General features: G+C 36.9%; 1 protein-coding gene across 1 annotated transcript in view; it reads right to left on the bottom strand.

Annotated features, from left to right (window-relative positions):
* The window catches only part of bcl9l (bcl9 like), a 55067-nt gene that overhangs the window by 26440 nt on the left and 1870 nt on the right, over positions 1–26757 (bottom strand).

The following is a 26757-nucleotide window of genomic DNA, read 5'->3' on the forward strand; positions in this document are numbered from 1 at the left end:
ACCACAAAATCTCCACCTTCAATAATAATATCCAGACGATCTCATTTTTCATCAAACAGTTCTTATTTTCACTCTTTCTCTCTTTTTATTGTTTCCCACTCCCTCTTCTTGTTCATACAGTCATATGTCAACATATCAATGTTTGCAAATGAATAAGAGGTATTTACATATTTTTGCATCTACTACTATTTAAACATTTACATATTTCCTAAAGATCCTAAAGGGCTCTGATCTCATCTATACGCTAGCAGACTCTGACTAAATTAACCTTTAGCATAAACGGATTTAACATTTACAGTCTTTTACTTCTGAAAGTGGACTGATGACTCATCTTGCACTCAGAGGCGTGTCCATTGTTGTCCAATCAAATGCTTTCTAGTCTAGAAAGAGAAAATCCTTCCCTATAATACAACTTACAAAAGACTAGAAAAAGCAAACAGCCACTAAATGCAAAAGGATATTTAAAAAAAAAAAAAAAAGACATGAATGGAAAATGAGGATTTCTATTAAAAATGCAAAAAAAACAAAACATGTCTGCTGTGCTTGTTTGTAGGGATGCACAATAAATCCAAAATTGTGTGATTATCTATCAATGAGACTTTTAAATAATAATAATACTAATAATAATAATAATTTATTATTATTATTATTATTACTACTACAACTACTAACAATTTGTTATTGTTATATTTTTAGTAATAATATTTTTAATATTTTAAAACAATTCATTTTTTAATTAAATAATATAATATAATATAATTATTATTATTAATAATAATAATAATAATAATAATAATAATCTTATTATATAATATTGCTTTATTTTACATTATTTCACATTGTCTGTCTTTTTTTTATTCATTAAACCATCAAACTTTTATTTTGACAGACAGCTGCAGGTAGCTCTTACAGCTTTCCTTTTGTTGACAAGAGTTTCTCACTACACGTGAGTAACCCAAACTCTGAGCAGATGCAGAGATGGAGTTATGAACCACTCTGACACGCTGCAGTGGAGCATAACCTGATCATGTGTAAATTAACACAGTACCACGCTTCACTATGAAATAGGCAGCACATATTTAATTAAACCGCAGCCTTTGCAATTTGGTAATCACACTCAGCTATTAAGCAATTTTGTTTTTGGGATTTTGATGAATCATGCAGCCCTAACATCAAGACAAGAAAGAAAAAATGCATTCATCAAACCACTTCAAGGGCTCTTGAAAATATATTTACAATGGACACCAACTGATCACATTCCAAGAGTTAATGTAGATCCAGAGCTAACACACGCACGTACACATGCACACGCACGTACACATACACACGCACGTACACATACACACACCTCAGCACAGCCGCCAAGACTGAAATGTGTGAAGGATTGGGTTTCTCTCATGTGAATGAAAGAGGAACTACACACAATCCCAGCAGCCACCTGCCTTTGTCCATAACCTGCAGAGCTCTGCTGCATGCGTGTGCGTGCGTGCACCTGTTTTTCTATTCAGGTGGGGACTTAAACCTGAATACACACAGACTCATGGGGACTCGTGTCGGTGTCACGGTGGGGACCTAAATTGAGGTCCCCACAGGTAAACAAGTTAATAAATCACACAGAATGAAGTTTTTTGAAAATCTAAAAATGCAGAAAGTTTCCTGTAAGGGATAGGTTTAGGTGTAGGGTTGGTGTAGGGCAATAGAATATATGGTCTGTACAGTAGAAAAAGCATTACGCCTATGGAGAGTCCCCACAAGGATAGCAAACCAGACATGTGCGCGTGTGTGTGTGTGTGTGTGTGTGTGTGTGTGTGTGTGTGTGTGTGTGTGTGTGTGTGTGTGTGTGTGTGTGTGTGTGTGTGTGTGTTGAGGGAGTTCCCATGCTGTCACTGCAGGTCTGTCATGTAGACTGTGTGGGAGAGGCATGTGGTACATGTCATACATACAGGTCTGAACAGGACACCCTGACACCTGTTGCACAAGAGGCATTCACACACACACACACATAAACAAACACACACACCCAATGACACCAGCATTCATGCAAATGATAAAAAAAGGCCTTACTTTCCATATTCTAAAAGCTAGAAGGGCTTCACGGATTGGGAAAAGAATCAAATTGTGATTTTTCTGATAAAAATTGTGACTGGAAAAAAATCCAGATTTGCTGCGTTTAAGGCTTTGCCAAAATATTGTGATTACAGTACATAATAATAATAGCAGTACATTATTATTGTTATTATTATTATTACTAAATAAATATCAATAAATGGTCACATATACATACATATATATATATATATATATATATATACACTGTATATAAAAGGAGGTTTATTGTATTTAGCACTGAACAATTTTGCCTGAACAAATCACATATTATTATTATTATTATTAAAAATAATACAATAAAATTAAAAAAAAAAAATCATCATATTACTAAAATAACAACCTAATTATTTTATTTTACATTACAATCAGAGCACAGTGCTACGCTTCACTCACACACAGTGCATATATTTATTTCATTAAATCCCAGCTCTTGCGATTTAAAGTCATATCACAATTTCGGTTTTATTTTGATTAATCGTGCAGACCTAAAAGCTTGTACTTGAAATTGTAGTAAATCCAAATTTTTCAATCATAAATAGTTGGTACATATTACACATACACAGGCACAAAAACACTTCCAGTCAGACGTAAAGCGTGTCGGTGACGGGTAGCGGGGTCCCACACATATTTCCATCCCAAAGGCATTCAAGCTATTGACCTCAAAAACAAAAGACACATTATCAGTCCCTCTCCCACCCCCTCACAGCACACCTCTGCCCCTCCATCACACTCTCCGTCTCTTCAACGGGAAACTTTTTTTTCCACTTGCTGCCGTTCACAAACACCCTCTCCTTCCTCTATAAAGTTATTTGCGCCCTTTCTTCCTCTCGGTCTCAAATAACAGACTCTTTCCCCTTCTCTTTCTCTCGAGGCGTGTAATTTCTGTACCACAGCGGCACCAAACGGATATGTGAAAATAGTTAGATTTCTACATTTTCTGAAAAAAAAAAAAATGTGAGTGGTGTTTACCTGTGCAAAACTCAGCGCCATGATGTTGTGGGTGTTAATGGGATAGTTCACCCAAAATGAAAATTTACTATTAATTTACTCACCCTCAGGCCATCCAAGATCAAACCGATCTTTTCACTTCATAAGACCTCAATATATCGTCAGAAGCTACGGGTGTTAATTTTGTGTTGCCTGTATATGCTTTTTTGACTGTTAAAGTGACGGTAGCCACTGACTTGCATTTTGTGAATCACCAGGACCATAGTTTCAGCTAAAAATCTTCTTTACTCTTCCACTCAAGAAAAAAAAAAAGTCCCCAACATCTTAGATGGCCTGAGGGTGAATTTTGGTTGAACTATCCCTTTAGAGCCACTTCACTCCTTCAATTAGCATTCACACAACAGACAATAACATTCTGTTCATTACAAACACATGCTGCAGTTGTGTTTTCTGCCCCTTTAAATGCTCAAGCTCTTTAAAGCTGTTGATTCTGATTGGCTGTCAATGTTTTATCATTCAGCAGTTGGTAAAAAAAAAAAAAATAACATTCTGAAAGTAATGCCAGTGACTTTGTTCCTCTGCTGTGTCATGGTTGTCGTGTAGTTATGGTGTTGATTTCCCTATTTTCATATAATTAAAATAATCATCAAACATAGTTATTGTTATAGTTTTCATTCTTTGTGGGAACATTTTTATGCAATGCTATGTGGTTGCCAAGGTGTTCTGAGCTATTTGTAAGCATTGTTGTGCTGTTGCTAAGGTGTTTTGAGTGTTGTTTTACTCATTGTACTGTTGCTAAGGTATTCTGAGTGTTTATTTATGCATTGTTATGTGGTTGCTAAGGTGTTTTGGACAGTTTTATATTACTGTATTTATGATTGTAGCACAAATTATGCAGGACAAGTTATGTGTTAGTTTGTTGTTGTTGTTGTTGTTTTTAAATAACTACATTTATGCCCTGCCCCAAATTCAGTCAGTGTTTATATTTTTTTAGAGGAATAAACCTGAAAATGGTTTACTGATAGTCATCTTTGCACCTAAAACTGTAAAATAGATAATAAGTGTCCTAAAATTGGGGGGGGGGGGGATACACAATTTATCTTTAAATTGACATTTCAGAGGAGTTATGTCACAGAGAACCTGCTGGACACCAATTAGTCATTAACTAAAAGACACACAGTGCTCATCACTCATTAACCCCCAGAGGAAATTCTCTCATGATAATGTATCGCAGCAGCCTTTGTGCTCATCATCTAGCGTGGACAGGACAGGTCATTTCGACTGAGCTAACTACAATCATTAGCATTAGAGGTTGACCAATATGGTTTTTTAATGGCTGGTGCCAGCAATAGTGATGATTATACATCTTGTACTTTGTTAAAAACAAGTACACTTTAGCATACATTTAAATGAATACCTATTATAGAAATAATTTACTTAAAAAAATAAATAAATAAATAAAAACTTCCATCCACTAAAATATTTAATCAACATATGGACTAAAGGCTGAAAAACTTCAATTGTAATTTCATGGGGTCTTTGTTTCTTGTTCTTAAAACATTAAAGATTCCATCAAAAGAAAGTATTGATTAATTTTGTCCAATCAAATGCTCTCTAAAACAAGAATGTCCCTCCCCTCCCTTACGAAAATTATCCATGGTTTTATTATAGTAAAAGTGTAGTAACCATGTTTTTTTTGGCATATTGATTACCATTTGTATAACCAGAGTTTTACTACAAATACCGTAGTTAAATTATGATTAGTGTAGCAAAACCATAGTTAATTAGTGGTTGCCATGGTTTAACTATAGTAACCATCAGGGTTTGAAATGAACTTTTTCACTCACCGGCCAATTTGGCTACTACATTTTTAAGTTACCAGCCATTCATAACTTCTACTAGCCAAAAAGAAAAAAGAAAAAAGAAACAATCACTCCGCTCGCATTCGATGTAGAGTCTTAAGTCGTTTTTAGACTCTTTGCTACTGCTTCAATGCAAAGGAAACCAACGCGCCGTTAGTGACGGGTCACGGGTATGTTCAAGTAAGCTAGCTATGCACAGATGCTGCGAAATTAGGCTGTATTTAATATATCATGATGTCTCACGAGTCCAGTATTTGTGCTACATCTGCGCAGATTTGGCTTGCAACTTCCCCAAGAAATTAATGCGTGAACATAACATACGAAAAGTAACCTGCCAAATTGCCTAATGATTTGACAGCACTATCCGCCACAGCTGACTTTTACCCATATTTAGCGGGTGTTAATTTCAAACCCTGGTAACCATGGTTTTATTTGTAGTAAAACCTGCAACATCTAGTACTCAACTCTTCACGTCTGTTTAAAATTAAAAGAAATGGGCCATTTGATATGTCCCTCCTAAACTTCCTGTTTAGAAAGTTGTTAAATTTGTCAAATTTTGTGTGTGTTAAACCATGGAGTCTCTAAAGCAGCAATTACATCAGAGCGTCTGAATAACTGTCTTAGAGAACACAAACACACACCTCTTAGACCAATGAACTGTGCTTGTGAAAGAGAAAGATATTAAAGAGAGAGAGAGATGTGGGAGAAAACAGACAGAGAACATCTTAAGAGAATGACCCTGAGAACCCTGTGAAAAGCATGATTTTTTTTTTTTTTTTTTCAACCGCTTCTTCTCAAAACTCAGCTATTACCGCTTGGCACTTTGATCCCATTTACACAGTCCAGAACAAATTGGAAAGAGACTGATCTGAGAAAACAAGAGCTCAAAATGGGAGTTTGTCTCTCGCAAATGGCATTTGAATTGAGAACATGAAACTGACATCAGCTAGAGAAACTTTCCAGAGATTCAAGTTTGTGTTTGAAAGAAGCAAAATGAATGTCTGAGATGATTGATTTTTGGGGGGAAATTTGAAGCACATGTTTGATGCTCACAAAAGAGAAGGGTGCTGATGTCATTAGAAGACCACCAACATATAAAGCCCAGACGACTCACATGATAAGAGTCAGAATGGATATTCCCAAGTGTGTGTGTACCAACTTAGCCATATTTTGGGGACAAATCTGTACCCACCCATACGAAAATTAACCACGGTTTTATTACAGTAAAAATGTAGTAACCATGTTTTTTTTTGGCTTATTGATTATCATCAGTATAACCACAGTTTTACTACAAATACCATGCATGGTTAGTGTAGCAAAACCATTGTTAATTTGTAGTTACCATGTTTTAACTATAGTAAAAAAAAAATTATTGGTATTAAAACCATGGTTAATTTTCATGAGGACAAAAGTGAGCTATGTTTGACTGCTCAAAAAGTAATTTTTTCACGCAAAAATGAAAATGTGCTGTTAATTTTCTCACCCTCAGGCCATCCAACATGTAGGTGACTTTTTCTTCAATGGAACAGTAAAGAAGATTTTTAGCTGAAACCATGGTCCTTGGTGATTCATAAGATGCAACTCAAGAAGGTCTATGCAAGAAACTAAACATAATTACCTGTAATCCAAAACCTCATGCAAACGGTTTAGAGTGGTGTCCGGTTAATGAATGAATTATTCTTTTAATCCAGTTCTTATTGGTGAACGAGTTGATCCTGGACTGAACCATCAGAAACAGTTCACAGCTTGAGCAGGACAGATCTATAAGTTGCTCAAACAAACCTCAATTTTGAACGTCTGGCAGTTCCTCCAACAGTCACCGAACTGAGGAAACAGTTCCGACTCGGAGCAAAGAACAATCGAGCTAGTGATATGAGCATATGTGAACTGAGCACATTGTGTGATTATGTAAACAAAATAGTGAACTGAACCACTGAAACTAACTGTCCAAAAGAACCAATTCACAGAAAAGAATCAGACTCAGAATCCAAGTCTATGGATTACAAGCAACAATGTTGTAAATAATATTCAGTTTCTTGCACAGACCAATCGTTTCACTTCATAAGACCTCAATAGATTGTCAGGAGACACAAGTGTTGACTTATTTTTAATTCTCAAAAACGAGCAGCTGCTGACTTGCATTTTATGAACCACCATTTCAGTTAAAAATCTTTACTTTTCTGCTGAAGACAAGTCATCACATATATCTCGGATGGCCTGAAGGTGAGTAAATTAACAGCAATTTTTCCTTTTTATATTTTGGTGTCAAACTTGTAAACAGAATTCGAGCTAAATTTAAACTCCCAAAAGTTATTTTGTGGATGTCCTCATGTGTAAAAACTGTATAAAATAAAGCAAATTGTAAACATTACGATGTAAACATTAAGATGTCATTGCCACAGAGTCTTTTGATACACTGTTCCCTCCACATGAGCGAAAGAATATAGACGTTAACAGAAACAAACTGAATAAACCCCTAATGCTAATGCCCACACTCTACACATGTAGTTTTGAAAACTAGGAGCAAGTCTCCAACACACACGCACACACTCACACAAACAACGTACACTGTTGCACATTTTTAGCATGCTGAGGTATATTTATAGCTCCAAATGCCCAAAGGAGAGCAGGAGAAAAGTAATAGGAAAATTCTAGGCCCTCTCCTAAGACACACACACACACACCTCTCGCCCTCTTATACTTGCGTAAACACATAAATCTCTCACACACATGCACACAGAGCCGTACTGTAGGCAATACAGGGTCAATACTGTGACCAAAGTGTGTGACAGAGGAGTTAAACGTTAACAACACACACACAGACACACACACACAGTGAAGGCTTTATGACATTGGCCCAGCTTAACAAACTACATTTGAGCGCGGCGCCAGTGGAAATGTGGGGAGGGGTGAAAGAAGAGGGAGAGAGAGAGATGAAGAATGAAAGGGTCTGACGGCCGTCTCTGTCCCAGGCTGTCCACTTAGACTCGGTCTCTCTGGCGGACCAAATTGTTTGTTTCCAAAACAACAAGCTCTTTGACTTTTGCAACTTAACCTTGTCAACGTTGCTGCCGGATTTAATTCGGTTGAGAAAATGGCGCGAGATGAGAGTTGTTCTTCAGTCGGATGACAAACTTATACTGATTGGGGCCTATGATGGAGCACGTTGTGAATTGATATGCGTTTATTGAAAGGCTTAGCCTATACTAATGTCTAGGGAGCAGATCCACACATAATACTATGAAATTTTAATAATATTTTTTGTCAACCTGAAATTATATTTGCAACACATTTTACTTCCACAATATGACATATTTGCAAGTGAAATATTATGTTCAACAACAACAAAAAATGAAGGCCAGGACTTGATTTTAACCATCAGGAACTGATTAAATCATGAAAAAGTTCTAAAAATGTACAGTCATTTGCAAAAAACTATGTCATGAAATATACAATCATGGTGGAGTCATCATTGTTTGTCATTTCTGATCACACTGCTCAGCATACTAGCATACCGCTAGGCTAATCGGCTAGCGGTATGCTAGTATGCCGAGCAGTTAACTTGCAAAACATAAGCAAGCATCAGTATAATACACATTATTTGTTCAAATATATAACTTCTGTTATACTGTATACTATCATATGTAAGAATTCTGAACAATGAAACCGTATTTTCTTATAAACGTACTCCAAAAATCATTGTTCTGTTAGTTTAAATAAGAATTTGAAAAAAATAAGACGCACAAAAAATGACACTGCAAATAAAATAACACTGCAAATAAATAAATCATACATGCATAAATAAAATAAAAATGAAAACATAAAATGATTTCAGGCATTAACAAGGCTGTTGAAAAACAAAAACAAAACAATGATTTTCCGGTAAATGTCCTTGACAAACTTCTGCCAACTATATTCAGTAAACCGTTTTGCTTCCCACAAATAAACTGCAAGTTTTGCGCAAATAAACAGATTCCGTCAGGACTGTTACTCACACACTTCATATAATCAATGCAAATCACAGACAAAGGCTAGTTAGTGTGACGAAAGTTTATTTACACATACGTTGTCAACGGTCTCCTATTTGGCACAGAGTTCAAAGGGTCAGCGGCACTGTACTTTTAATCCCACTCCATCACCTGATGGCAAGACCTTTGCTCATGCTACTGAGCGCTATAAAGGAAAGTTAAACACACTCAAGCCGACAGCCACGCTGAAAGCTCTAATCATTCACCTGCTACCGGCATTTAAAAGCCCATAAGAACGTCCAGGTCACAAGTGAGCATTCACTGCCAATCAGGTCTTTCCACTTCAGGCCTTTTACACTCGGCCAAGCCCAGAAATGGTGATCTGATCTTCAATCAGAACAACAAATAGGATTATTATTAAAGCTGACCTATTTTATACAAAGGTCACATCAAATTATTTCAGTCTATGATTCCGAGTCAAAAATATGGGTGTGGAAATTTGTTGTTTAAGGCACCCAAAAATGAAGATTCTGTCAAAGAAGTCTGTATAACTTTCTTTTTTCGATTAAAACACCAAAATAAATGCTTCTGTTAAACACAGTGATACACTTGTTAATCACCGAGTCAGCTGGTTCACCCCGAGAACAAGAATTTTTGAGATTAGTATTAATTCATTTTTAGATATTCTAGCTAGGGATGTGCAAAAAAAAAAAAAATTTTCCAAATCCTCGATACATTTTCCCTGTAATTGTTTCCTCTAATCAAAAGCAAGGTCAATTTAAAAATAAAATCAACTAATAAAACTGTATAAGTGACCTTTTGTATTCTACAGATGAAATCGATATAAACAACTGGAAACTTGTTGGAATTTTTTTTTTTTTTTTTTCAATTTAACGAACAAAATGAGTGTGAGTAAATGATGATCTTCACTTTGATTTCTTGAGAAAAAAAAAAAAAAACTGTAACTGACACGAATTACTCAGGATTGAGCATGCTAATGGCACCCTACCGTATAAAATATCGCCCCACACCCAGATTACAACTGATGACTCTGCGTTCGCCCAGAACAGCTACTCATCAGAACGAGAGAAACACAGAGAGGCATAATTGTTAGAAGTCGGGATCGTGTCTTGTTTGAACATGAAACTTGCCGAGCCGAAACCCAATTTCCCACACGTCAGCTGAAACACCAATGTTTGAGTCAAACATGCTTTCATTCCAGTAATACGGCCACTCTCTCACACACAAACGGTGACTAACACACTTTCTCACTTTCCTTAATTTCTTTCCTTCCTCTGTAGCGGGGACTACTTCACACCGTCCCCCTCCCCGTCGCTCTCTATTTCTGTCTCGGTATGTGTTCCGCTCATTCCCTAATGAAGTGTGTGAAGAGGGAGCCATTAAACACGTTTTAAACCATGTTCAAACCCATTATTCATGCTGCCTGTAGGATCGCATTTGACATTTGACTGAGCATCAATTATGTTTGACAGCTATATAAATGATACACAAAGGACTTGTTGGTGGGGCTTGCTGAGGCGAGCATTACAATTACTATTGCTCATACTTAGGGTTTGGGGTTTCGTCAAATGCTGAACTCTATGTAATAAACTTTGTAACCGTACGGCCTGTTGAGAAGAGTGATTGGATTTCCTTTTTCCGTAGGGGACAAAAGAAATTGGCATAGCATATCTAGGAACCAAGAGAAACATTTGGAAAAATATATGAGTAAATGATGACCATTTAGTAGGCAAAAATACATGCAAAAATACACACTAATTTTCCTCTAAAATGGTAAATAAATAAATAAAAATTCTCTTTTTTTTAATTGTGCAATTAATTCTATGCGAATAGTTGGGTGGGTGGAATAGTGGGTGTTCAGACGTAGTTGTCTATCTGACCATCGTGACCAATCCATAAATTTAGTTTCAATGTTTGCAATTAAGCTAAGAAATGAGATGAAGAATCCACAACAGTATACAATTATCTAAAATAAAAAAGGATATTTGCATTTATGATTGGCAAAACATGCCAGAGGAAGTTTTAAATCCACTCTGTTGCCATTCATTGTAATGCAAAACATATTGCCCTACAAAACAGCCACTGGAAATGCTTTAGGACCCAATGGAGATACGATTTGACACATTTCTGTGCAAATTTTGCATGACATCATTCACCCATTCTAGAAAAGACTGTGTTATTGGAGGCGGGACAAAGCCTTGCTTGGCTGTTCGATTTGCAGGCAGGTTGTAGCCCGTCAGCCACAAAACGGGGGCAGCTTACTGGATTGAGTTCATTTTCAACAGACACTGGATTAAAGTCTATCATCATCTGCTGGTAGGATGTGTTACACCACACTGACACAGATCAGAGATGAAAATGATAAGAAAATACAAAATTTTCAGTCTTTAGTTTCACATACATTTATCATTTGATTTACTTTCTATTGATTACCTTGTTTAGTTAATGACAAAGATTGAACATCTTAGAAACCACACAAAACTCCATAGCAATCACACAGCAACGCCGTCACACAGAGGTGGAAAGTTTTCCACGGAGAAGTGTAGTACCTTTAGCAAAGGATGATGGGAAATCTGGCTTAGGTAAAGACGTATTACAGGTCAGTAGGTCACAAAAATCTCTTTCCTGCTGAATCATGTTTGAACATAACCCATCTAATAAACGCTTTTGTGCATGTAGGCTTTAAAAATTAAAGTTGCATAACTAGCAGATGAGTAAATATGGAAAATAATGGAGCTGAACACTCCCAGTCTGGCATTTAGTAAAAAAAAAAAAAAAAAAAAGGGTAAGATTGTAAAATCCTGTTTTCATCACAATAGAGGGTCTACCTAGAAATTTCCCACTGTCAGAGTGTCTATCTAGTCATTTTCTCTCTCAGTCTCTCTCTGACCAGCTGTGTGCCTTCCCTCTTCAGTCAGTCCATTGTTCCTCCGCTGCAACAGGCCATTTGTTTTTCAGTCGCCTGTTGTCGTGGGAGTGAGTGCAGTGCAGTTTCGAGTAGAACAAAAGGTTACGAGAGTGCAACCGTCATATGTGTAAGACGGCAGCTACAGGGACCCGCCAGAACTGCAGGTGAGAGCGTGTGTGCAACCCGGATCAGACCGGACCCTTTTCTCCCGTCCTCAAGGAGAAGCTTGGTGCATTTTGGGAGTGCTGAGACTTTAGGACGCCAACTGCAGGCTGCATGCGTCAACAACTCGCTCATTCACACTGATCTAATTTTCTTCTGAATATTTCACTGTCCGAAGCCTCGCTGATGCGTCACAGAAAGCCATCCGAAAAATCTAATCTGCATGATTTTTTGTCGAAATAGTTTTGATGATACAGATACAGTTTTTTGACCAATGAATTCCAATGACTTTTCCAATCATTTGTTATCAAAGATTTAAAAGGATTGTTCACCCAAAAATGAAAATTCTGTCATTCATTTCTCACCCTCATGTCGTTCCAAACCTGTAAGACTTTCGTTCATGTCAATACAAAGACATGATACAATGTCAGTTCAATACAAGTAGAGGACTGCACATGCATTCATCGAGGTGAGCGCGCGTCAAAAACTGAAACGGAAGAGAAGACATTGTTAAATAAAGTAATTGTTTTTGTTTTCTTTGCACACAAAAAGTATTCTCGTACCTTTATAACATTACGGTTGAACCACTGATGTCACATGGATTATTTTATCTATGTCCTAACTGCGTTTCTGGGCCTCGAATATGGTAGTTCTGTTGCTGTCTATGCAGCATCAGAAAGCTCTCTAATTTCATCAAAAATATTTTCATTTGTATTCTGAAGATGAACAAAGGTCTTACAGGTTTGGAACGACATGAGGGGGAGTAATTAATGACCAGATTTTGGGGGGTGAACTATCCCTTTAAAATAAAATAAAATAAAATAAAATATTGCAATTTGAGTATTGCAATAATGCATTTAACAGCTGTGTCGGTAGGCCAGGTCCACACATGCACTTTGGCCACATGCAAAATTTTCATGTCACATTTAAATAGCTGTCCAAAAAAAACAGTGACACTGTTGGGTAATAAGATTTATTTGTTACATTAAACATTTGTAATGTGCTTGGCACATGAAAAAATAAAAAGGGCGACAAGAAGATTTGTTTTGCCATATGATCATCACCTCTATCTTCCTGTCTAAAATAAAAGGGAAAAGCTCTAAAACAGAGCAACCATGGGAAAAAGGTCTGTCACAGTCTTAAACACCACATTTCTGATTGTGAATAGATTAGATACACATTAATACGGTAATTCCCTTTAAACTGTATTCTCCTTGCTTGTTCTTTTGAAATAAAGGAGCTTGATGGACCGCAGACATACTCTTAAAGATTCTCTAGCAAATTCAAACATGATTGATTTAAACTAAGATCTTGTGACATCACATTCACAACCATGAACAAATATGGTCTCACATTGAAATGTTAATATTTTACGGCAACATGGCGCGCCCAGTCACATTAAAGAAATAGTTTGTCCAAAAATAGAAAGCTGACAAAAATTTGCTCATCCTCAGGTCACCCAAGGTGTAGATAAGTTTGTTTCTTCATCGGAACAGATTTGGAGAAATTAAGCATTACATCACTTGCTCACCAATGGATCCTCTGCAGTGAATGGGTGCCGTCAGAATGAGAGTCCAAACAGCTTATAAAAACATCACAAAAATCCACAATAATGTGCTTGTAAGAAACAAATCCATTATTTTAAAGGTGCCATAGGTGATTGTCTTCAGAAAAAAATGTTTGTTATGCTGGTTGAAAGTCCCTTTACATGCCGATAGCAATCATTAAGTTAAGTGGACTAAATGTATTTATATATTCTGTGGAAGGCCAAGAAATGTTCATTCAATCAAAATGCTTGGACTTTCCTACCTGCCTATCAACATGTGTATTTGCATTCCTCTGCGCACCCTGTTCGCGCAGACAGAATACGTCATCAGCGCGGTCACTTACGCTGTGCAGACAGAGCAAGAATGGCAGGCAGACATCAACAACCCGATCTACCTTCCTGGTACTGTAGTACTATTACTAACTGTGCTATAAAGTTCTCTCACCGGAGAATGACACATGATGTATTGTAGTAATGTTGTCTCTGATCATCTGATCTGCGTGCGCATGTGCGTTCAGGGGGCCTGGCTTTGAACGGTGATTTGCAGGGAGGGTGGGATTTTTGCGTTCAGTGCTATCAGGCTAAAGTTAACATTTTCCCAAGATGTCCCATTGCACCTTTGACTTTAAAATGTAGCTTCTGGCCAAAATACTAGTCCATAATCCATAATAATGCTTCATCTAGTGAAAAAGTCCATCCTCTATTATCCTCTCACATCAACATTTTTTTCGCTTGTAAACTCTGCTTGATCCGTGCATACAGTATTTCACTCCTGATTCAGACTAAAAGTGTGTACTGAACATCTGAGACACCCCGCTGAACAACTTTGATAAATAACATAATCAACAACAACTCACGACAAATTATAATCACTTTCAAACTTCTTATTCAGCGTCAGGTGATTACTTTTCTCAAAAGCCAATTATCTATAATTACCGAAAGCTTCTCTTCCAGTTTCTGAGAATCAGTTGGATGTGCGCGCCTCATGCCAGGATATTTGCAAATGCAAACTAATCGTAATCATGTTGTAATAAACATGATTGGCATTTACAAAACAAAAAAAAGAGAAAGGAGATCTAAAAGACACTTTAGAGAGTAATGTGTGTAGCTTAAGTGTGCACTGTAGCCGACTTGTTCTAGCTGCGGTGCATTGTGGGACTTCGCACAGGTGAAAGCCAAAAAATCAGCCTGTTGGGGGTTTAGGCAGGTTGCTGTAGCAACTACGCATGACTCGGGTCTTGGCAAATGAAAGCAGCGTGAGAGAAGAGTGAAGAACGCGAGGCCTAAAGCGGGCTGGATGATGATGACACAACAACAAACAGAGAGACCGAGAACGGACGCAGTCAGGGGGAAATTATCTCGCAGCCGGGCTTGTTTGAAAACACTGCCCGTGCCCCTGCGCCAAGAAACAATGCCACAACAAAGTGAAAGAATACTGTTTATTTAAGAGGAAGGGAGGACAGACTGCAGCCAACTGAAGAAGGGAAACAAAGGAGGAGGAGTGAAGCAATCAAAAGGCAAAGAAGCCAATATACACACCCTCACAGATACAGCTCGCTCAAAAATGAAAATTCTGTTTACACACTAATCCTGTATGCTTTTTGTTTTTCTTGTGAAATATAAAAGGATCATGTTTTAAGGGACACTTTTTCATTTAAGGGGAGACACTGCAGGCAAAAACACTGTTTGAGATTTTGGGCTTTTTGGTTTTTCATAAAGTGTTTTTTCAGACTAGTGGAAAGCAAACATCCTAAAGACACTGTTAAGTGGTTCTTTTATAGCACTTTATCCATTTGTGTCAATAGATTTCAATTACAATACCCATCTTTAAAGTGAGTTTTTTCTCCTACATTGAGAGAATCAATCACACACCAAACTTGACATTTTTATTCTTGTCTCTATCCTGAAGGTTTTTACAGAGGGATTTGTTTATATATAATTTGCTTGATTATATGACATTTTATTTCCCCAAAAATTGTGAAAATATAATGTTTTCTGTCTGTTCTAAGTATTTTCTGAAGTACGAAGTGACAAAATGAAATACCCCAAATTCCCTCTGTAAAAACTTTTGATTCTAATGTCAAAAAAAAAGATTTTTGAAACTGACTTCATCCAATGTTTAGATTTTTGTACTAGAAATGTATGCAAATTAGCGCATATTTCATTAAATAATGCCTCGTTTGCATATATAAACCTAATATTTTAGAAAACTTGTTATACAAAAAATGTTTGCAATTATCAATGTAATCAATCAACTAGGTAAATAAGGCAATAACTATTAGTTTTTTTTTACCCTATTCACCTGCAGTGTCTCGCCTTAACGATAATGACAAGAAAAGTCATTGGTTTTTGCATGTCTCATGACCAAACATAACGGTCTCTAAGCTGGCATAACACATCTAACCGTAGCATATTTTGGTTCATATGCACCTCGTTTATAGTGTTCAGTATAATATACAGTTTTGCTCACTATTAACTGTTTTTGCATTAAAGAGATGCACAAAGCAGCTTTTGTGTTGCTTTTTGTGGGATTGAAATATATGGGATTTTTTTGGTCATTTTGCCCTTACAGGATAAGGATTTATTTTAATTATTCAAATTCTCACTAACTTATTCCAATGAATCATTGGAATTCATTTGAGAACCTAATTCATTAAAAAAAGAACTGACGGAAAAAGACTGATTCACTCTCAAATTTGGCATCCCTATGACCTGCAGACAATTTTAGCACACATATTTTAGAAATATTTAGCCAAATATTTCATTATAGAAAGTTCCATGGCTTTTTAGTTTTTATTACTTCTATGACTTTTCCATGCCTACAAAACACCACATTAAAATTCCATGATGTTTCCAGATTTACCATGATTGTGGAAACCGTGTTTTTGTTCTAAGTGTATGTGTGAATTGAGTCAGCAAAGAGGTTTGTGTTCATCATGTAACTAGACATGACAGTTTGCAAATACGGCAAGTGAAATATCCACATTATATTTCCAAAGTAATTGTAATCTGCCAGATAAAATGAATCAAAAATATAAAATTACGCAACAATCTATACAGTTCCCTCCAAAAGTATTGGAACAGTGAAGACAAAATTGTTCTGTTGGCTGTGGGGTCAAGACATTTGCAAATATGATGAAAAGATGAATATGAGACAAAACTACAGAATGTCACATTTTATTATTAGCCGTTTCAACACAGATGTTTTACCAAATAAAAAGAACAGCACTTTTAGAGTTCATCCCACTCACTGATGTGAGCATAAGTATTGGGACAGTTGAACATAAGGCAGATATAAAAGATTAAAAGCTATTATTTAGTTGCAGATCCCTTGCGCACAATCACAGCAGTGAGTCTGTGACCCATAGACATCAGCAGACTCTCGGTCTCATCCTTTGAAATACTTTTCCCAGCCTTTAATGCAGCCAATTCCAATTGTTGCTTGTTTGGGGAGTTTCTGCCTTTACTCTCCTCTTCAGCTGGTGAAATTCATGTTCAATCGGATTTAAATCTTGAGATTGACTTCTGAATTGGAAATCTAAGACTTTCCATTTCTTTGCCCTTATAAACTCCTTGACTGAACTGGCAGGTGTTTTGGGTCATTGTCCTGATGCAATATGAAGCACTTCCCAATGAATCTGGTGGCATTTTCTTGAATATTGGTAGGCAAGATGGTTTTGTACCCTTCCAAATTCATTCTGCTACTGTCATCATACATTAAGTCATCAGTAAAGTTGAGAGGGCCTGTTCCAGAGACAGCCATGCATGCCCATGCCATGACACCACCTCCACCATGCTTTACAGATGAGGCTGTATGCTTGGGATCATTGCAGTTCCCTTTTTTTCTCCACATTTTTGCTTTCCCATCACTTAGATAAAGGTTCATCTTTGTCTCATCGGTCCATAAACACAGTTCCAAAACTCTTCTGGCTCACCTTTGTGCTTTTTTGCAAACTCTAATCTTGCCTTTCTATTTTTGGTGCTGGTCAGAGGTTTGTATCTTGCTGTGTAGCATCTGTAATTCTGTGTCAAAGTCTCCTGAGGACAGTAGATTGTCAGAGCATCACCCCAGCTTTCTGGAAGTTGTTGGTGATTTTACAGACACGTCTTTTAGGGTTCATTTTCACAGCTTTTATGATTTGTCTGTCATCAACTACTGTTGTTTTCTCAGCCGATATTGCTATAGCTATAATTGACTTCCTCTTTTCTTTTAGCATCCAAATTGCTTGCTTTTCTCTCAAAGTCAGCTCCCTCATCTTCATCCTGGTTTGTGTGTGTCGTCATCAAATGCAAGATTCAGAATGCAGAAGTAATGGATATAACTGATACAACACATTCTCTGCTTTTAATATCTGAAGAATTAATGCAACAGGACACAGCTGATAACTTAGGAAGACCTGCGAGGCAACTGTTCCAATACTTATGCTCACATCGGATAGAGGGATGAAACTCTAAAAGTGCTGATCTTCTTAGCTGGTAAAACATCTATGTGTTGAATCACCCAATAATAAAATGTGACATTCTGTAGTTTAGTCTCATATTCATCTTTTAATCATATTTGTAAATGTCTTGAATCCACAGCCAACAGAGCGATTTTGTCTTTACAATGTATATCACAATGACTTTAATATGCTTTTTAATTTGGCCACTACATTTCATAAAGACTGTGTAATTAAATAATGTGAGTATTTTTAAGTCTGTTAAGATTCCAGAAATCTGATTCAACTACGTATTTCTTTGCATTATCACATGCATTTCTTTGCATCATAAAATACAAAAATATTTTTAAAAATATGTGCATAAATAATGTCATTTTATGTATATTAAGTGCATGTAAATTCAAATGTTATATAATTAGTTATTTTGTTCATTCTGTGAAAAACATGTGGAAAACATAAATTGATTATTTTTAATTAATGTGATTCCCTTTCATTAATGCCACCAAATGGAAAATTGGCCATATAACGTTTTTAGGTGTACCAAACAGACGAACAAATCCACTGGTTGAGCCAGTGTTGCTGCATTGGCCTGGCAAGGATATTTTTTTCTTAACCATATGCAAAAATGACTACAAAGTGCGTGAGGTAAACATGTACACATTGGTTTGGGTTTACACAGAATGATCACATCGTGGAACAGAGTTTCTTGGAGCACATACCATGTGACCCCCAAGAGAACTGAAAAACAGAGAGAGAGAGAGAGAGAGAGAGCGCGAGAGAGGGAGGGAGAGAGGGAGGGAGCGAGCGAGAGAGGGCGGGCAGTACATACAGCATAAACAGATTGTCATGGCCACAGAACAGCAGTGTGTGCAGTCCCTCGGTGAGCTCTGCAGTCTCTTTCTCTATTTCATTCTCTCTCTGTAAAGACAGGGAAGAGCTCGGCTCACTTTGCACGGGGGTCAAGGGTTGTATCTTTTCCAACACACTCTGGGCCATCAGCCAACTAGAGCAAAAAAAAAAAAAAAAAAAAAAAAAGAAAGGAAATTGCAGCCGCAGCACAAACAGACAGGAGATGGTGAGAGTGAGATGGAGAGAGAGACATGGAGGAACAGTCTCTGTTCTGTAGATCTAGTGTTCCTCAGGAAAAAAAACAAAACAAAAAAAGAGAGAGATGTAGGAAAATGAGACGTGCAAGTGAAAACTAGATTTGTACATCTTCTGAAGAAAATGTGAGTGTTGTTTGCCTGTGCAGAGGTCACTGCCACAGTGCCAGGATGTTTCAGGGGGTTAAAAGAACCAACTGCCAAGTTTGTATGATATTCTGGTCCCTAGATATGCTAAATATGCTTTGTTTCAATCACAAAAAAAATAAATAAATATGCAACATTAATTAGGTCAATAGCTGGGTTTCCATCACCCTGTTTTAATGCGCATTTTGAAGTATTGCATGACAAACGAGTAATGGAAACGCCAAATTTCGAATAAAAATCCCTTAATTCGCAAAAAAGTTTACGCTCGCTTGAGGTGGTTTTTGACTTGTGCGAAAAAGGGAGATGGAAATGCATTTCGCGAATAAATTCCAAGCACATCAAAAAAAGTCATGTGATTTTGCGCTATGAGACGGAATAACTTGACTAGAAGCGGACTGATCTCGTTCCACAGCATCTGAAATGTTGTTATGGTCGTTCTGAAATGCCTGAGCAAAGTCTGTCATCAGAGTATTTCTGTATAATTGTCTTACACGACTGTGTTCCCAAACAGCAGCATTCAACTCCGAAAGCAACGACGGCATTTATTGTGCTTCTTCTGCTCGCTCTGAGGCGCAATTAATTTTTCGTATATGAAAATGATTATATTCAGTAGCTTATCCTAGTTTTCTATAGGCTATTTAGTGCCAGTTTACCAGGAAGTGACGATTTTGTTCTTTTAGTCTCATTGGATGGAAACGGTGCTTGTTCGCAAATGTTTTATGCGATATTCCAAATTTGCGCATAAATTAAATTCGCAACTTTGGATGGAAACCCGGCTAATAACACATAAATGTGTCAAAGATTGAAAGAAAGAAAGAGAAAGACTTTAAAAAGATTTCTAGCCAATGGGGAAGCTCAAATGCATATTTGTACACATTTTTAGTTGAGTCACACTACATTTTACAACATAAAAGGTCAAATTATCTGATAATTATCTGATATTTTAGCAGACAGCAGTGGTCCTCTCTATGATATACTTTCGTGTTTCATGCTTTTTTTCCCCTGCATCATTTGTGCACATTAGTCATACCACATTATTTTCATTTGCAAAAACAATTGCTTTTCAAATATTTATAATATTTTAGCATGCTTCTTTTTTTATGCATTGAGCTTTCAGATAGTTTGTGCCTGAAAAAAAAGTATTTCGGCCATTAAAAATATGTTTATCATAAAAGAGGTTTATTCAAGTCACTGAGTGTAGTTTTAATGCATTTTTAATATAAATGAATAGATCCGGAAAAAACAAAAATAAAAAAATGTTTATCAACAAATCTCTTCCATCTGACACCACCCATCCAATTTTTTTTATTATTAATATTTTGTGAATCACAAGCGGTTTTCACATGATTACAATAAATTTGAAGAATTTTGGTCAATTGGAAATGAATGTTTCACCATGTTTTTGTTAAAGTACTACCTCATTTTTGCATTGCACACACCAAGACTTTTAACCATTGCACAATTCCAGTTCTTTGTAAATCGAAATTAACTCCATGTGTACCAACAATCATCATTACAGGGGAAAGAATACAGTAAATTTTCTCTTATGAGAGAAACTGCACTTCATCACTGGCACACAAAGCTAAATATTTAAGTTTTAAATTAAGTCAGTATGCACACACTCTGCCATCCAGCCAATTGCAGCGCTGGAGGAACAAACTCAACAGGAATCTTGTACACACACAGAGTAATTTCCATTCCACCTTAAATGTAGGGCAAAGTTCTAGCTTGATTCAGCCAAAGAGTTTGTACTAAAGGGAAAAAAAGGCTTGTGTTGACTGTGGAGTGTTCTGAGCCTCACAGCTGGGTGCTGTTGAAAGCTTCTCGATATCACATTATTCTTTCATAGCTCACCTTAGCACCGCGACTTGTAACTCATCTGGAAGCTCAGATCACCTGAACAGATAAGAAACACTTTGTTCCAAACACTGGATCTTGCTGTCCTTCCAACGCACTACAAACGGCCTTTAATAGACCCAAAACACAGATCTACAATTGATGAAACATTTCACCTTCCTCCTGCCTGACCAGTGATAAGATGGATTACGTCGTCGCGTCGTAAAACCATCTTTGTTTTTATGACCAGGCGATACTGTGGTGGTGTGTTCATGGTTATATGACATAACACAGACCTGCGGTGGTTCTTGTTTTAATATTCCCGATATGAATATGCCTTCCCTGGACGCCTGCATGTGTGCCTGAGTGGATGCACTGCTCTTCAAACAACATGAAAGCAGATGGTAGCACAGGGACAAACGCTGTCCCTTAGCAGAGGTGATCTGAAGTGTGGCATCACGCAGTCTCAGGTGAGAGGCCATATGTTAGGCTGTAAAACGTTTGCACAGGCCAGCATGAAGAGGTCCGCTCTGGTTCTGCAGCGGAGGAAATTAAGTTATATTAGAATAGGGCATGGGTCAGCAACCTTACACCGCGTTCATTTTTCTGAAATAAAATTATTTTTGATATGAACTTATTTATTTCAATTGATATTAATGTATATGATATACATATTTTTTAACCTATGACCATTACATCTGAGCCAGATCGTATTTTTATTTTTTTAATTAATATTTTATGAAAAGGTCAAAACGGTTTATTGCACATGCCATCAACAGATAGTTCACCCAAAAATTTGTATTCATCCTCAGGCTATCCAAGATGTAGATGACTTTGTTTGTTCAACATAAAAGATTTGGAGAAATTTTGCATCTTTACAAATTTTGCAAATTTACATCACACATACATAACACAAATGGATCCTCTGCAGTGAATGGTTGCCGTCAGAATGAGTCCAAACAGCTGATAAAAACATCACAATAATCCACAAGTAATCCACACGACACCAGTTCATCAGTTAATATCTTGTGAAGTGAAAGGCTGCATGCTTCGAAGCAAAAACTTCAAACCGTTACTTCCATTCCATTCCATCACTTTCTCCAGTGAAAAACTTGTCATTTGGACTAGATCTGTGCAAGAGAAATATGCACAGATCAAGTCCAAAACTTGTAAACAAAAATGTCTTGTATACTTGTGGATTATTGTGATGTTTTTATCAGCTGTTTGGACTCTCATTCTGACGGCACCCATTCACTGCAGAGGACCCATTGGTGAGCAAGTGATGTAATGCTAAATTTCACCAAATCTGTTCTGATGAAGAAACAAACTCACCTACATCTCGGATGGTCTGAGGGTAAGTAAAGTTCTTCAAAACACAAATGAAGATGTTTTTACTGGAACCCATTTTCTGTCCATTCATTGCAACCCAAAGTTCACAAAGGAAATCCATACAAACTGAGAAGTTTAATCCACTGACTCATTCATTAACATCAAACAATACACATTCATCGAGCTCATAAAATATGGTAAACACAGAAGCACAACCGTGTTTCCTTGATGCACCACTGCACAATCAAGCAGAAGCCTCTGCCAACAGGTTGGTTTGGCTGCAGAGTAAATGAACGTTTATGCGGCACATGGAAATCATACTGTTAACACTCACCTATCAAAATATTGCCTTCTACATACGAGTTAACTGAATGTCACAATTAATTTTAATGACCAAAGCTGTGCATATATATATATATATATATATATATATATATATATATATATATGTATATATGTATATATGTATATATGTGTGTATATATTTTAAAAGTAAAAAGATTTATTTATATTTCAATTATACATTATATATAAAATTGTATTAAATATAAATTATAATGGTATTAAATTTATAGTATTAACTATAATTAGAAATATAATTAAATTATTCAATGTTTTCCAAAAAGGATGAGTGACTGACCTTTCTGAAATGGTATCTCATACAAGTATCCAAGGCAACCAGACATTTCCACCTGTGTCATACTAGTGAAGTCAGATTTATAACGTCTGCCCACCTACTTTTCGGGTTGTTCCGATACCCCTGTCTAGCATTTGTGGTACTCAGTTAGTATCCAGCTTGTGTCAGTCAGTGATCTCACTTCCTGCTCCCCTCCCCAAAGTTTCAGCATTCATCTCTCACTGTCTCTTAAAAAAATGGTCAAAAAGAATCTCAAGAATTCAAGCGCACTATCAGATAAATGTTCCTTCTGGCTAAAATGTGACATCACAATGTAGTCTAGTCTAGTTCCTTGAAGCAGTTGTTTATCCTCTACTGTTTCCACAAAAGCAGAAGTGAATTGTAGGTTTGCACTTGAGGTCAACTCAGGTCACTCTAACCACACTCAGTTCCTCAGCAAACGCACAAGAGTCCAGGAAGAAAGTTTTTCGGTAACACACAAACCAGTTCATGACGGCTTCTAAATTTAGGCCTACACACGTTTTATAGGGAACTTATTTTTTAAATATAGAAATAATTAATCTTATCCAGTTAAATACATAGACACAACTATGAATATGGAATTTCTAGGTCGATTCCTCTGGAAAAATGTGTAAACACTGTGACTGTGCTGCTATCAAAACATTGCTCTGTTTATTTAAGAATCCCAACTAGCCTGACACAGCAACACTGACTGCATCAATGGTGAGGGTTTGAGTGGACTATCTGCTTGTTTAACCAATGACAGATGGAGGGAGTGTTCAAAAACCTGTTTGCAGAGACGTTTGAATGGCTGTACAGGAGAGGTCAAGCGGAAAGCCCTTATATGGAAACGGTTTGGGTGTGTATTATGCTAATTAAGTAACTGTATGCACACATTCCCACATTAAGAACGATCCAGATTTGACAGCTTATAATGAGAGTAGGAATCCATTTGCTTGCATACACACTTGTGGTGAATTCACCAGAAAGTTTGCATGAGAAACTTAACATAAAGATCAAGGACATAGTGTAAAAGAATGTCCACAATAAAAAAAATAATAAAAAAATCATGAGCCAAGCTCTTAAAACAAACTCTTGCATTTATATTTGTGCGTGTGTGTGTTTTGCTATACTTTTGTCTGTTTACTATTTTCAAAAAATAAAAATAATAATTTAATCCTACAAATGTTATGTGCAGTAACCACAATACAGGTGCACATCTTAATCATCAAGTCTGTAAATATAAGTTAAGTATATTATTAGGTAAATTTGTTTAACAAATATAAGATATATTATTGTGTTTTAGCAAATCGCACCACATGACATTTTACAAATTAAATGGCACCACCTTAACAGAAGTCCTCTCTATATTCTTTCCTGATTTATACATATATGCTATGATATACATGACATATTTCTAAGAAATAATAAATATACCTATGACAGTAGTAAAAAGGCTTTTTTATTATTATTGTGATATCAGGACAGTTGTACAGTATACCACCCTGGCATTTTTGAATTTATGCTCTTAAATGATCAAAAATGAATTTCAATTCAGAAATTAAAAATGTGCATCAGAGAAGAAGTGTATTCAAGTCACTTTATGCATGAACTACATTCTTGCAGAATAAACGAGACTGAATTGGTGTCATGTAACTGTAGAATTATTTGTAAATGAGGACTGATGTCTCGTCTCAAATTGTCGCAAAACTATGTTGGGTAAACACCTACTGATGCACTATAATGTCTGTACGGTACTGTTCCTCCAGCGTGACTGTGCAAAGGCTACAGGGTCAGACACGGGTGGGTGAATTTTCTAAACAAAACCAGCACATTCGCCGTTCACAGCTGAAGCACCATCACCTCAATTTGAAATTGACGTCACATTTCCCTCATCTCTGTGACGTCACAACTGGAGCTTTAACACTGTAGATTATCTAGATCACTTTAAAGCCAGATCCCTCGAGCGGTTCGCTCTAAAACACTCGATGATGTCTACGAGGTGTTGAGCCAATGTGGGGCAGAGCACGCTGTGAGCCTTGAGCCTCAAAGACAATTCAGATCAAGTTGCAAACTCTGTGAGCTTCTAAAAATAGCGTGGTAGGATATCACGCTCACAGCACTAGCTAATGGCCTGTGTGGCCAGTGGGCTAAAGAGCAGCCAAACACTGCCAGAATACACTTCACACATTCTCTCTCTCCGCTCACACTGCTGACGGCCTGTCGGGTTCTTGTGATGGAGGAAAAATTGGGAAAAGACGTGTTTAATTTAAACAGACCTCTGTGCCAAAACTATCAGGAGAAACCGCAAGATTATCAGCTCTGTCTGATCTGGGGTCAGCTCATAGTATCACTATCTCTGCCTCTATCACACACACCACTAACTTAATCAGCTTGCGTCACTGAGGCCCTGGAGATCTGACAGGAAAAAGAGAATTAGGGGAACATGGGTAGCACCCTTTAGTGAGGGGTTTGAACGGGACGCAAACGTTTATAAAGAACGAAGCCTATTTTATCTCTTAACACACACTCCGGATTCAGAGGCGCACATTATTTCAAATTGAAAAATAATCAAAAAATGATTGTGCTCTGCCTCTGAAGCTACTAACCTTTTCACGTGATGTCATCAAGCCCCCACTTTCACAATCCAATCAATTCACAATAGATTAAATCAAGTCCCACAGTGCACTTTTCTCACCAAATAACCCAGTTTACTCAGGAATATTTGAGCTCAAAAATGAATATTTTGTGATCGCTTGCTCCTCCAATCCTGCATGACTGTCTTCAATCTAAAAAAATAAAGCTCCATGAAGAACTTTTAACATCCATGGAATCTTTTCTATAGCGGAAAAAGGTTCTTTCGATTATTAAAATGTTCTTCCCACTATCAAACAAATGGTTCTTCTCTGGTATCACTGGGGGAAAAATGTCCCTTCCATATAACAGAAGATATTTTACAGAAGTCCCAGGCACTCATTTCCACACAATGAAAGTAAATGAGGGTTTTAATAAACCTTATTTTGAGGTTCGCAAGTTATGAATTGGAACGTAGTTGGAAAGTAAATGAGAATGTAGTGCACCAGTCTTAGTTTTATAGTGTTGTATTTGGAGCTCAACAGGCCCATCCAATTCTGCAGAATAATTGTGTTCCAAAGTTGACCGTGGTTGAATTATTCCTTCAGGACCATTAGTTGTCATGCCTAGTCATGCCAACATCAAAAAAAGCTTGCGGTCAGGATAAATATGACTACATCATCTTTGAAAGGTCATCAGATTGTTTTAGATTCTCCAATAAATCGATCATGTGATTTTTCACAACAATATCCGATAATATACTGAGGTGAATTATGCTAAAGTGATGCCAAAAAAAACCTTGGCCCCTTTAAAAACATTTAAATTTTACTCCATTAGATACAAAATATATCAATGTTTTCACTAAAACTAGAACCACACTTCACTAAATCATTGTGCAACTACTGAAAATTAAAGTCAGTTGCCCTCAGGTTCACACAGGTGTCCTAGCAGAATAACCAAAAAAATACAATTTCTGGCAATGTTTAGAAACCCATATGATCCTGGCCACTGTTTTCAATATAATTAATGTGAACTGGTACTGGGGCGGTCAAGAGCCAAAATTACTTAAAAAAAAAAAAAAACAATTTAAAAAAGCAGTACTTAAACTTTATAGTACTATAAAAGTGGCCCATACAACTAGGCCTTCTGAAACTATACATGACAGGTA

This window comes from Onychostoma macrolepis, chromosome 18 (assembly GCF_012432095.1).
Source record: "Onychostoma macrolepis isolate SWU-2019 chromosome 18, ASM1243209v1, whole genome shotgun sequence".
Taxonomy (NCBI): Eukaryota; Metazoa; Chordata; class Actinopteri; order Cypriniformes; family Cyprinidae; genus Onychostoma; species Onychostoma macrolepis.